The following is a 14,886-nucleotide window of genomic DNA, read 5'->3' as shown; positions in this document are numbered from 1 at the left end:
CCTAAGGAGAGGCCTACATGGCAAGGAACTGCCTCAGTGCAAGAGCCCAGGTAAAGCTAAATTCTACCAATAACCATAAGTGAGCTTGGAAAATCTTTCCCCAGCAACCTAATAAAAGATGCTGAGCCAGCTAAGCCACACTCAGGTTACTGAGTCAGAAATAAATGCTTCTTCGAAGCAGCTAAATTTTGGAATTTGCTACAATGCAGCTAATGGAGAGCTAGCTAATTCACACATCGTCAGTGGAATTTTTTTAAGATTTGGAATCTAACCATGATCTTTCTTTTAGTTTAATTTATGTGTTAATCTTTTAGTGGGAAAGGAAGTAAGGATTCCATTTGATTGATTCTGACTTACTTTTTTCATTTTCCTGTGCTTCTATATTTCCATTTCCCCTCTCCCTACCTCAAGGGGCAGCCACTCAATTTCCGTGGGATTGTTCCCATCCCTGGCTTCAGGAATTACCTAAATTGCAATCCAAGTTATCCATTTTCCCCTTGCCACAGTGTGTGGTTCATGGATGGGTACACCATCCTATCCTGGGCCAATGAATACGTGGTGTTCCCCCAGCTCCAGTTTTCACTTGGAAGTGGGCACATTATCTAAATCTGTTATTAATGCCAGCTTGAGTTGGGCTTTCTGTGCTAGCAATATGGAATCTCATCTAACACAAATACCATCGTGCTTCATTTTTACTCAATTCTGATGAGGATGGAGATAAAGTAGATGATATTAAACAGAACAGGGAAACTTCAAGACTATTTCATGGTGTTAAGAGGAAGGCTCTTAACTACAGTTAAACATATCTGACTAAGTTAGAAACTCATTCCCACCACTTACATACTTGGCAAACTTGACAAATTCTTAGCCTTTCTGAGCCTCACTTTCCTCTTCTGTAATATGACGGTAATGATAATAGTATATACCTCATATGTTAGCTGTGAGAACTAAATATACTCTATGTAAAACACCTCAGTGCCTGGCACACAGTCCATGTTCAGTAAATGCAAGCTATTATCAGTATAGTCTTTGGAAGAAAGCTGATGAGTTATAGGTCCTAAAAACACTTTCTGTCTGTCTGGCTCTTTTGGGGTTATATTCAATGTAGCATTGCCTCTTACTGTGAAATTTCACCATATAACCAGGAGACTTTTTTGCACTGTATGCTTTTAAAAGTTGAAAGGAAAAGGAACTCAAGTTAAATATGCTATTGGAACTCACTCATCATCCCTTCAGAATTTTCTGTTGTTGTAGGAAAAACTAAGCAACAGAAGAAGAAAACTCAGGGAACCTCCTTTGTCACTTGATTTGTCAATACATCTAACGGGAGGCAGGTTCTTAACTTCAACATCTTAGTAGTATTTTGATAACCTCTCATATGCTGAAAAGGTTAGGATGTATGGTCCTAGGAGAGAGACTGGCAATCACTGACTCCAGCTACTCAGTATTCTTTATTTGCAAGATATTGCAAGATATTGGCAAGTTTCTCCACTTTTTACAAAACTAATTTTCTTTCACTATAAAATGGACGTTAATTACTTATGTTTCGAGAAGGATTAGTAAGTGTTCTAAGATCTCCATATTTCAGACCTATAATTCCTGTGTGGGAATGAAAGACAGATTGGCTTATCCAAAATGCCTTTGTCAGCTTTTGTTTACCTCTGTGAGTCACATTAGGTTTTGCGACTATTTCTCATACTGGTATAGCTTGTGCCAATTTCTGGTTCATTGTGTTTATTTCCTTATGCAAATAATTTTTCTCTCATGGCTGAAATGCTCTATTTGCTAAAACCTCATACCACTCTTGACTATATTTATAGTAAGTGAATGAGGGTATGATATAGATCTCCAGTCTACCACAGGCATCCAGTTTCCAGGCAGGAAAGGAAAACAATGAAGACTATAGCAAAAGAATGTGGAAATTCTGAATTTATCCAGGTTGGTTTGCCTTCTAACAAACAGCCGATTCCTTAGTGAGGAGTAAACCACTGTTAAATAATAAATTAGCATGGAGAGAGACTCAGAAGAAATATAAAGAAAGAAAAAATTCATAGAGGAAGTATACTCATTCAGTAGTATGATAAACTAAATATTTGGGGAAATCCAATCAATATAAAATACATATCAAATTAAAATTCCATAATACTTCATACTGAAAATTCAACAGAGAAGATAAAGTAAAGATATTTTCAAATGAAGATAGAACTTACCATTCATAGATGCTCACTGAAAGGACTAACTAAAAATATCTACTTCAGGAAGAAGGAAATTAAGACAGGATGCTATTAGCATAAGAATAGCTAAAAAGATGACTAAAGCAGAATGCAGAGCCCCCAAACAAATCTATTCACATATGTTAAGTTGATATAAGACAGAGATAAAATTGCAGTAGAAAAAAAGATAGTTTCAATAAGACCCTTGATGTTGGCACAATTGGATCCCTACCTCACATCCTACACAAACCAACTCCAGGTAGATTGAAGACTTAAAGGTGGAAAGCACAATTCTAAAATTCTTTGAACAAGTTACAGGAAAACATATTTATGACACCAGGGTTAAAAAAAAAAAAAAAAAAAAAAAAGATATATTTTTTAAGATGCAAAAACCATAAAGAAAGAGTTAATTAATTTGACTGAATTAATATTTGAATAATGAACTTCTGCCCATCAAACGAAACCATAAAGAAAGTGAAAAGTCAACCAACAGAAAGATAAATATTTGGAGCACTGATAATCAATAAAAATTTGGGTACTAAATATATGAATAGTTCCTATAAATAAATAACAATACAAATAATCCTAGAGAAAAATGGAGAATAAAAAGTATACAGAGACATAGAAAACAAACTTATGGTTACCAAAGGAGAAAGGGAGGAGGGGAGGGATAAATTAGGAGTATGGGAGTAACAGATACAAACTACTATACATAAAATAGATGAGCAGCAAGGATTTACTGTATAGCACAGGGACCTATATTCAATATCTTGTAATAACCTATAATGAAAAATAATCTGAAAAAATATATATGCATATATATATAACTGAATCACTTTGCTGTACACCTGAAACTAACACAATATTGTTAATCAACTATATTGCAATTTTTAAGAAAGTATAAAGAATTGGTGGTTAAAACAAGACTGAAGTAAAAGTACCTGGATCAAGATTCCCAACTCTAACCCAGGGAAGTAGATCTAGAAGACTAAAACAACAGGCCAAAATCATCTAAATTAAATTTAGGATAAAATCAATGTATTTTATTGTATATAGGTTTTAATGAAAATTAGTGGTGAGAACACAGAATGAGTAATTATTGCTTGATAATCTCTACGTGTCTTTGTACTAAAATGGGCATTTAAGTAGACTTTAAGCTTGGAATGAGACAGCAGTATGAAAAATAGGGCAAATAGGTTTCTATGAGCAAATCTTAAACAGACCATCTCACTTCACCCTAAACTGGTATAACCTCATATGAAGTGTTTGCCTCTTTCTTTATCCTGCTTGTTTAAGAAACAGGTAGCCAATAAAGATTACCCCTGATTATAACTTGGAAGTCAGTAAGAGAGATTATGACCCTGTATGTGCTTAGAATATATGGTACAAGAGGAAGTTTGGATGACTATTTTCATCTAGTGCAGTGCTTCATGTAGTACAGAAAGGCTGTCTATCCGTTGAGTTAATTAGATTCAAGGTCAACAATCAGATTTCCACTTAACAGTCATTATTAAATAAAAATGGGGCTTGAGGTAAATGACCCGTTGCAGCTAAAGAAATATTTAAACTCATAATTTTCAGGTTAAGTCATTCAATTAAACAGACAGAAAGACTGGTGTAGCCCTTGAAGAACTCCTTCCTGTCATACTGAGGAGGAGAGAATTCAACTGGGCTGCTTAGTTCTAACTAGGGTTTTGATTCCTCAAGAATTTAGATTTAAAAAATACATTTACATCTCTAACTAGGGGAATATGTCCTTGCCTGAAACATCTGTTTGTGTGTGTGTGTGTGTGTGTGTGTGTGTGTGTGTGTGTGTAGAATTTTCTCATTTCTCATTTATGTTAATTTAAGGAATTATAAAACATTCAACTTCATTTCAAATTCTCCTTCTAAAATATAACAAAGCTTGATTTCATATAATTTCCATAATTTAATATTTCAATATGATTTTGGATAGATAAAAGTGCATACATAGAACACTATCTAGGTAAATTAACTTTTGTACATTTTCCCTAACCAAAAGATATTAGGCAATTATTAATAAAAGAAAATCAAATTATTTTAAATCTTACTTAAAGAATTAAGAAATATGATGAAGTGTCAGATTGATATCCTAATATTTCAGCTTTCCCTTCAGTGTATCAACCCTTATTTTCCATTTTAGTTGGAAGGCAAGTTGAGGGAGGAAGTAGAGATATGAGCTAGGATGTAAAGACAATATGCCTTATCAGTAGTACTAGGTCTTCGTAGATTCGGGCAGAGCATGATGAGGTGAACAAGTAGGTGGGCTCTGGCCTTCCCACCCTCACATTGGCCAGAGGAGCAGATTTTAATTTTAATATAGAATTCTACATAGACTTTCACTTGAAAACAGTGTTCTGCTCCCATCCCCTCCTTTCATCATGCTTCCCCATTACCTGATATCCTGGTTCTTACTCAACTTGCCCTTGGCTTTCTCCTCAACAATGTTTTCATATGTATATAAGCCTCCATAATTACCCCATTGTGCATTTAGTAAGCTATATTTTGGGATAAATATTCTATTTACACTACCCTCTGATTTCAGCTGAAACTGAACATATATCACTACCAGATATAAGTTTTTCAGAGGCCTAAGTAAAAGAATATGCTGTCCAATCCACAATACATAATACAAAATAAAATTCCCTCTGTTCTGTCTCTTAATCTCAATCCCCACCCCCTGTCTCTCTCTGTCTCTCTTTCTCTCCCCAACCCCCTGCCACCCCACAAGCATAGAAACTTGGACTCTTGATGTCCTTTGGATAACCCAGCATTGACGACAGAGTTTCTCAAAGTGTGAACCTCACACATTGAGCATCAAAAACTTCTGGGGTGTTTATTTTTTCCAACTAAAAGCTAGAAAAATAAGAGACTTTCTTCTCTGCCACAGTTATGTTTTTTATTTTCTAATTGACTGGGTTTTAAAAATTATGAAATAATTCAGACTTACAGAGATTTACAAAACAAGCATTCATGTTACCATCCAATGTTAACAAATGTTATATTATGCTGTATAAGCTTCAGATTTGTCTTTTCAAGAATTAAACAGTTATACAAATACAGTTGGGAGCTCTTTCCTACCCGCATTGTTCTACTGCCTTTCTCAGAAAACACATGCCAATTTGAGGTATGTATCCATCCTATATAGGTGTTTGTATTTTCAGTATATATGTACATATCCACAAATTGTCTTGTTAATTTTTAAATGGACACAAGTTGGTATTCTGTAATTCACTTTACTCAGTCAACTATATGCTCTTGATATTTTATCCATGACATTACATATTCAATGCACAATGGGGAGAGGGGGAGCAAATACACACACATTCATTCATTCATTCATTTTAACTACAATATAGTGTTCTATCATATAACGGTACCACTTTTCATCTTTCCCTATTGATAAACATTTAGGTTGCTTCCAATCTCATACTTCACCAACATCCTTCTAAAATCCTCCTGGTGCATATGAGTGAGAGTTGCTCTAGAGAGTATGCTCTACTGGAATCTGTGGGTTGTAGACTATGCACTGCTTTAACTTTGCTACACATTCCAAAGCTGCTTTCCAGTGTGGATATACGCATTTACCTACCAGCAGTGTGAGACTTTCAATTTCCCTATATTATTCCTAAAATCTGTGATATTTTTTAAATTTTGCTAATCTGTTTTTATGGGCATTTCACTGATAATACTAAGTAAACATTTATATAGCACCTAAATTATTCCAGGCATTGTTCTATGTACCTCTTTGAGAAGGTTCTTTTTTAAATTTCTTTTTTAAATTGAGGCATAGAGAGGTTGTATAATATGCCCAAGGTCATACTGTTGATAAGTTGTAGAGTTGGGAGTTTGAACCCGGGTAGCCTGGCTCAAAAGTGCATTCTCTTAGCCTCTGCACCATTTAATCATTATTCAAGAGAGCTGCCTGTAAAATGGGGGGGAAAATGGCTTTAAAAATCTGTCATATTATCAGTAAAGTAGCAAGAAAGTCTTACTGTTGCAATTTTCCATCTCAAATTATTTCGATGAGGCTCTTCTGTAGAGGAAGAAAAGAAATATCTCCAATTGTGCAAGCTGCACCAGGCCCTGGGAAAGCAGACATGAAATGGTTGAGATGGCCAAAAGTTGTCACTGGGGACTAGGGATTAGAACCTGGTCAAAGCAGCACATAAAAAAAATTTTAAAAGCTCTTACAGGAACCTGACAAGGGAAGCTTAAATCTTATTTAAAGGGTTGGGTTGTACTAAGCCTTGAAAAATTCAATCCTCTGGAGGACTATATCTCACTAAGAAAGCTCCATGTAAGTTTATCATGTATCCAACACCTAGACATTGGGCCTTGGAGACCACTAGGATAATATTTCCTCTGGATTAGCACTGAAGTTTGGAAGTGACATTTGTACGAGGCATACTTTAAACTCTAGGGCTTTTCTGATTACAAAATGATAATTCTGAGGGAGGAAAAAGTGCTTACTGCAGAAAGAAGTTGCCATGATTTATATGTCTTGGACAATCTTCCTTTTTCACACAGAGTAACTTATGAGACCAAGTATGTTTTGCTTTTCCTTTTGTTTTTAACTAAAGTTGTCTTTTGATTGATATTAAGGGTAGAGCGTATTTGTTTTAGTGTGTTTTTATTTTTATAGTTCCACCAAGTCCAAAAGAATGATTGTATAAATGCTAGTTACAGGTGACATTGGCAATTAAACTGTACACATAGCACCGAAATGCCAACGTTAAGCCAGGGTAACCTCTGAAGCTTCACTGAGTGGTCCTTCCCTGCACAGACTCAATGGATCACTCTCCAACTGCTCTGGCTCTCTGATGAAAGACAGACAAGAATGAAGTGAGGCTGAAAAGCTGTCCCTCCTTTATTTTTGGTGCATCTATCAAGATCTCTGGAATCACTGTAAAACCTCCTATCGTTCCAGTTATAAAGGGTACTTTGAATGAGTTAAATATCTGGTGACAGCCAAGGTTGTAAATTGCTTGATTCCCTTGGGTCACTTTTCCCAGGCTAATTTTAATCGTACTTTGGCCAGTATGTATATTTTGTGCAGTTGTGAATACTGATGGGTTCAGTGACATAATTTAAAATAGTACATCTCTATATTTGCATATGTATGCATACATCCAGGGTATCTAGAGAGTAAGCAAGACAGACTTGCATTTGAAGCCAAAGGAAGCCTTCTAACTTTTGTTTTACTTCTTAACTGCAGGCTGGATTCCTAATTGACTCACCTCTTTTATAAATCTGTGCAACTTGCCAGTACTGGGACTAACAGATTATGGTTAGATCACAGCAAATCCATCACCACTGGTAGAAAAAAAACACCTAGACCTGCTGACTAGATCAGTAAAATCATCATTATATGGAGAATTCTTCCCTCTCAAAACTAAAATGAATCTTGAAGCCAAATGTCAGAAGCCAAGTATCAGAAGACAATAAATTTTTTACACTTCCACATACTCTATAGAAAGAATTAGAAACCTGGTGTGAAAAAATTCCTGGCTTCCCTTCTCTACTCTGTGCTCACCTTGCTTTTCCTTTTTTCCATCACTCATTCCCTATTCCTATCCTCAGCTCCAACACTTCTTTTATCAGGATTTTGAAAGTTTTTATTAAGGCCTGAAAGGCGTAGTCAGTTCTTGAGATATATGAAAGTCCGAGCAATTTTACCAAATTTTTAAAAAGTTAGAATACACACATTTTTAGGAAACAGAAAATTGGTGATTCTTAAAGTTAGACAACTCTAGAACCACATTTAAAATCAGCTTTAGCCAAAGTGTCCCCTCAATAATATAAAATTAATATTCAATTACAGTGATTGAAGTCAAGATTCCAGTTTTGAAGATCCACATGAGGCAATTATTAAGAACTAGAGGAAGACCAGCTGAAGAGCAGATATGCAGATCTGCTATGACTTTGTAGAATTTAGTGTGTATCACTTGAGGGAGTGAGAGCAAGCCCTAAAGTTTAGAACACTAACAGTTTGGAGGAATCGTGGAACATTGGTGGTTGGATAAGATCTAATATAGAATGAAAGTCAATGACTAAACAGACAACTTTACACCCATGCATTCATTTAAAAATATTTTTTGAGGGAATTCCCCAGCAGTCCAGTGGTTAGGACTCAGCGCTTTCACTGCCAGGGCCTGGGTTTAATCGCTGGTGGGGAACTAAGATCCTTCAAGCGGCATGGCGAGGCCAAACATTTAAACATTTAAAAAATTAAAAATAATTTTTTGATCACCTACCATGATACTGTACTAGGCACTCGGGTCAAATAGTGAACAAAACTATTCTCAGTCCCTTATCCTCCTGAAGCTTACAGTCTAGTAAGCAATAGAAAGTAGCCAGGTAATCAGAGCCTTGTGAAAGCATGCGTCTTTATGACGAGTGCTGAGAAGGAGAAGCACACAGGCCAAGAGAGCCTGTCAAAGGTAGAGATGATCTATTTAGAGACCACTGCCCTGAGAAAGTCACCCCTGAGCTGACATCTCAGGAATAGGCAGGAGTTAACGAGAAGGGAAAGGGAAAGACAGCTGCTTCTCATTAAAGTAAAAGCGTGTGTTTTTTTTTTTAACATAATTAATTGATTTAATAGTTTTTAAGACCAGGATTAAAAGATATTAGAAGAAGCAGTGTGAATGGGTGGTAACTTTTTTCTTTCCCTGAGTTTACTGAGGTACAATTGACCAATAAAAAGTATATAGAAATATTTAAGGTGTACAATGTGATGCTTTCATATACATATACATTGTGAAATGTTTGCTAATTAACATAGCCATCACCTCACAGTTACCTTTTTTTTTTTTTTTTGGTGAGAACGGAAAAAAAAAACAGATCTACTCTCTTCGCAAATTTCAAATACACAATATAGTTGCTTTTCTTTTCTTTTTTTGGCTGTGCTGCACAGCTTGTAGGATCTTATTTCCCTGACCAGGGATGGAACATGGGCCTGCTGAGTCCTAACTACTGGACTGCCAGGGAATTCCCTACAATACAGTATTATTAACTATAGTCATCTTGCTATTCATTAGATCTCTAGAATTTATTTATCCTGCCTATCTGAAACATTAAAATTTTATATGTTTACTCCCCAACAAATCAAAGAAGCCTGCTCAGACCCCCTTGTCTGGTCCTATTTCCAGGCTCTCTCCTCCACTGTTAGGATGTGGCTTTGATCCTGGAGATAATTAAGCAAAGAAAGGAAGGAAAAGCATTCCAAGAAGAGGGAACAGCTTATGCAAAGGCCCTCTGGCTTAGGCAAGAAGCAGTCTGTGCAGAGCTTTATAAACTGTGTCAAAGAATTCTGTCAAATCTAAAAACATAGAAAGCCATTTAGGACATCTTAAGCCAAAGGGAAGAAGGTGGAGACGGGGCTAACATTACCAGGTTTGCATTTTGGAAAGATTATTTTATCTACAATATGGAAAACAGATGGAAGGAGTAAAATGATGAAAAGTTTGATTGTATACATAACCTCTGCCTCAGAAATGTTACTAAAATGAATGGCTTCTGTCACATTATATGGAAGAAGGATATAATCATCACTCTTCAGTTTATTCATTCAAATGACATTTACTGTACACCGACTGTACTGATTTGGTAGTGGTGCTATAACAGTGACACAATAGATAAATTCTGTGCCCTCCTAGAGTCTACAAAATAGACAAAATATAAAAGTACATACTACAGCTTGTTAGAAGTTGATAAGTGCCATAAAAAAATAGAGCAGGATAAGTATGATTTGGAGTGAAAAGAGAGGAAAATGGCATGTAGTTTTAAACAGGATAATCAGGATAGTTTTCCTTAGCCAGGTGTGTTTTAGCAAAGGCTTAAAGGAAGTGAAGGCATCCACCTTGCAGAGGTCTGGGTGAAGAGCCTTCCTGGCCAAGGAGCAGCCAGTGCAAAAGCGGTAGCATATCTGACATGTCTGTGGAACAGCTGGGAGGCCACTGTGCCTGGAGCAGAGTAAACATGGGGAAGGACAGTAAACATGAGAACAGGGAACATAGGGCCTGGAAGGACATTAATGGTGCTCTGAGTGAGGCAGGGAGTCATCATAAGGTTTTGGGCAGAAGAGTCTCATGATATGACTTCTTTTTAAAAAAGGATCAGATCACCCTGCTGCTGTGTTGAGAACGGACTTTAGCAAGGCAAGAGTGGAAGCAGGGGGACCAGTCAGGAGGTTTCTGCAGTAACCAAGTGAGAGATGATGATCGTTCAGACCGCCATCACCAGACTTATGAATGGCAGCAGTGGTGGCTAGAAGACAATAACAGAGGAAGATTTTCAAAATTGTGAGAAAAAATTATTTCAATACTAAAATACACAACGAAACTATCCATTGTGACATGAAGGAAGAATGTCATTTTTGACATGGAAGAAGACACCACAAATTACCTCCCATGGACCATTTCACTAAAGGAAGATACTAAAAAATGTGCTACACCAAAATGAGAGTGTAAACCAAGAGGGAGACATGGGATTGCTGATTCTAAATTAGACAAAACTCTTACAATTTTGACTGAATAAAAAACACAACAGTATCATGAATTCTTTTTCACTTATAATCTTTTTCTAGCTAAACAAATAAACTTCAGAAGTACTTATAGTTTTCAACACAAAAAGACATGTCCATTTGAATATTATTTGAATAATATTACTGAATACTATTATTTGAATATTACTGACAGGTTGACAAATTAGTGAATAGGACAACCAGTCAGACCTGTAGATTTTGGAAAGAATATGATCTATTTCATAGGACATAGCAATAAATTCTATCTGGGTGTCTTTAAGATTTTTTGTAGGAATAATACTTCTAAGAACAGTTTTAAACAAATAATATAATAGACAAATATAGTTCTACTCAAATCTTAAGACTGGACAGGAGCGTAAAAATTGAGACTTTTGTAAACTTTTCCAATCATCATTTTATCAGGGTGAGTTTTATGATGCAGAGATTCTCTCTTTTATGCAACTGTAAGGAATGAAGGAACATTTTCCCATTTTGATTTTTCTCAGATTTTTTTCACCAACTGTTAGAAAGGCCTGAAATTTTTAAGGCTAAGGATTGGAGTTCTATTAGCACTGAGGGAAAAAAATTGGCCAACCCTTGAAGCTCAAAGCTTACATTATGAAAATTAAAGGGCAGAATGTGGTTATTGAAAAAGGAACTATAGGGTATGTAGTATTTTGAATCTACAGGATCCAGGAAAATGGGGAATCATGATAAAAGAAGAAAAAAAATCCCCAGGATTCTAGTGAAAAGAACCTCCATAATGGCAAGTATGCTACAGTTCTAGATAATCACCAGCCAGTTTAGAGCAAGAGGGTGGAGGTCTCTGGGAGGAAATAAATATGTTACCTGATATGTTGGATATAGTAGGAAGAGACCAACAGAGTGTAAGGAGAAATTGGTACATAGAATTCTAAGGAACTAAAAAAAGGAGGTTTTTACTGATTCCAGAGAAAACCAAAAGTTATAAAAGAATAAAAAATGTAAGTTATTATAACTACACAGCACAGCTATGAATATTATTCATATTATTGAATATGAATTTAACAAAAAATTATGATTTAACATTTTGAAAAATGTAGAAGTGAAGTGGGGATAGGAGGCAGGAGTGTAAGAAATCTAAATGTTCATTTTCTACTACAAAGATGTCAGTATATAATATCTAAACAGAAAAATATCAAGAAATAGAATAGAAGCATGTTATTTAGAAATAAGCTGGTAAATACAGAAGAAACAGCTACAAGAGTAACTTGGAGAGCAGGAATAAAAACTGGGTGGCTGGGCTAAGGTGGGGGACCAATGGACCTTTAATGAGCATCACCATCTATATCATCACAATCCATCAACTCTCCGGGTCTGAGTTGGTGCAAGAAACTTCAAGGCTATATAGGGCAGGTCTGTGGTTCATCAATGCAAAAAAGATACTTAGGATTGGGGAGGAGATTAGTAGAGCAGATTTGGGCAGGTACTTAATGGCCTCACTTCTGTTCCTCTTCCATGAAGTTTCGGGGAAATAGGCAAGTTTGAAACAAGACAGGATAAGGGACAGACAACACTACTTCAAGCTGTAGTCAAGTATTTAAGGTTTGGAGGTAATGTTAGTTTTACTAGTGACCTACCCCCTTGACTCTAACACAGCCTTTGGCTAGACACCTGAATCAATAGATTTTTCATCCTCCCTGATGTTGACCTATAGTTTCTGACCCTGGCTTAACAATCCACCGTGTTTGTCCTGTTTTCTGATTTTTCTGTGGTCCTCCTCTTGCCTTAACAACTTCACTCTTATTAATGTTCCTAACTTTGGCCTGGAAAACTGATCTGATTTTCTGCATTCTTGATTTTCTCCCAGTTTGCTGCATCTGTTACTTCCTTCATGCTAATCTGTTTCTTGGGCCCCTGGTAACCTAACCTTGATTCTTTGGTTGCCCCATTTGATTCAGGATTTGGTTTAGTACTCATATGACACTATTTCTGATTAATGCTGTCATGTGCTCCAAACTTTTCTCCTGACAGTGGTATTATTGTGCCAGTATTGGCTGGCTACTTCTTACAAGTGGTATTGGCCAAACTACGCTTATGCAGCTAAACCAGCGGACTGAACAAGTTAGATCAGATGCTGACAACACAGAAATTTAAAAGTGTTCCTAGAATGAACAAAGCACAATCGGAGACCCTTAGACCCAGACAGATCCAGACAGAACTGCTCTTTGTGTCCCTCCAACCCCAATCCCACAGTCAGGGGAGAGATTTTCAGAGGAGGAAAAAAGTCCAAAGAAAGAGCTGGAAAGGTCATTCAGGGACTTCAGCTCTCAGAGGAGTTCCCTGAGTTTACTTTAGGGTTAGGAGGTTTAACTCTCAGGGCTCCCACAGTGTCTGTAAACCTAACTTCATGGTGGAATTTTAAAAAGCAAAGGATACTTAGGCCTCTGGATAGTTCACAGCCTCTCTAAATATCAGCACCACCTCACAGTGGATGAAATAGCTCTTGCCTGATTAAATTTCAGTAGATTAATATTGAGACACTCATATTTGACATCAGGGATTCTTTCTTGACTTTCTTTTGCCTGGTTTTATTCAATAGCCCCGGAGTGAATTAATTAAGATAAGACCAGAAAAAGAAAAGAAGAGAAGGAAGAAAAGAAGCAATTTAGTGATATACTGGCTCTAGGGGAAGGAAATCCACATAATTGCTTGTTCCTTCTTAGAGAGTGCTTTTAATAGATGGTAACTCTCATCCCTTCTTGGAAAAACAACAAAGAAAGGACAAGAAAGTACTGAAGACAATACTTGCCACTTATTGAGTGTGTATTAGGTGCTAGGTCTTTGTACACATTAATTAAATTAATTCTTATATCAACCCAATGAGATGGGTGACATTTAATGAATGAGGAAAGTAAGATTCTGAGCCATTAAATATTATAATTTTCCCAAGGTCATTTAGCTGCTAGCTGAAGAGATGGGACACAAAACAAAGACTATATGATGCCAGAGACCATAATCCTAACTTCAAAGGCATATGCTCTTCCCAGCAATATTGGGAATAAAAGGAAATGATAATTTAAACTTTTAGGGGAACGATTAGGATTTAGATGATGTTCAAATCCAAAAAGAAATCATCTCCCTTTATCATTCAGTCAGGAAATCAAAATATCTCCCAGGAAATCAAGTGAGAATTTCAATTCAATTCAACTAATATTTTATTGAGTGCCTTCTAATACCAGACTCTACACTAAGGTTTGGAATATATAAGAGTGAGCTAAGACAGGCATAATTTCTGCCTTCAAGAAAGCTGCAGCCATTTTAAAAGTAAAAAATACATGTATAGGGCTTCCCTGGTGGCGCAGTGGTTGAGAATCTGCCTGCCAATGCAGGGGACACGGGTTCAAGCCCTGGTCTGGGAAGATCCCACATGCCGCAGAGCAACTGGGCCCGTGAGCCACAATTACTGAGCCTGCGCGTCTGGAGCCTGTGCTCCGCAGAGAACAAGAGAGGCAGCGAGAGTGAGGGGCCCGCGCACCGTGATGAAGAGTGGCTCCCGCTTGCCACAACTAGAGAAAGCCCTCGCATATAAACGAAGACCCAACACATCCATAAATAAATTAATTAATTAAAAAAAAATTTTTTAATATATATGTATAATAACAATTACAAACAAAGAAGGGGAGCAAAAATCTGTGGGAGGGAAAAGCAAGGGTACTTTATAGTCTAGAACATAGAAGCTCTTGCTTAGGAGATGAAGGTTGAGCTAAAATGTAAATGATAATGTGAATTAGCTAAGTAATGGCTTCAATCTGATGTCACAGGTTAATCTAATGAACTAGAATCAGAAGAGTGGCAAGCTCTTCTCAGGAGAGATAGCACACACTACAGTGTCTCCTTTGCCAGAGCAGCAGAAGGGGAAGGAAGGGGAAGAAGAAAACAATTGAAATTTTAATAAATGTCAAAAGGCTACACATGGGCTGGCGTGACAGTATAGGATCCTGAGAGCCCCAGACACAAGGAGAGGCTGAAACATTCAACAACTACAAAAAGAGTTCATAGTTCAACTCTTTTAGTCCTTAACTGAGAGCTCATGAAAAAGACCAAGAGCACAGCAGGAGAATTGAGAGAGTCATCTGCTAAATC

This window comes from Neophocaena asiaeorientalis, unplaced genomic scaffold, assembly GCF_003031525.2.
Source record: "Neophocaena asiaeorientalis asiaeorientalis breed wild unplaced genomic scaffold, Neophocaena_asiaeorientalis_V1.1 scaffold99, whole genome shotgun sequence".
Taxonomy (NCBI): domain Eukaryota; kingdom Metazoa; phylum Chordata; class Mammalia; order Artiodactyla; family Phocoenidae; genus Neophocaena; species Neophocaena asiaeorientalis.
This window is presented reverse-complemented; position numbering follows the sequence as displayed.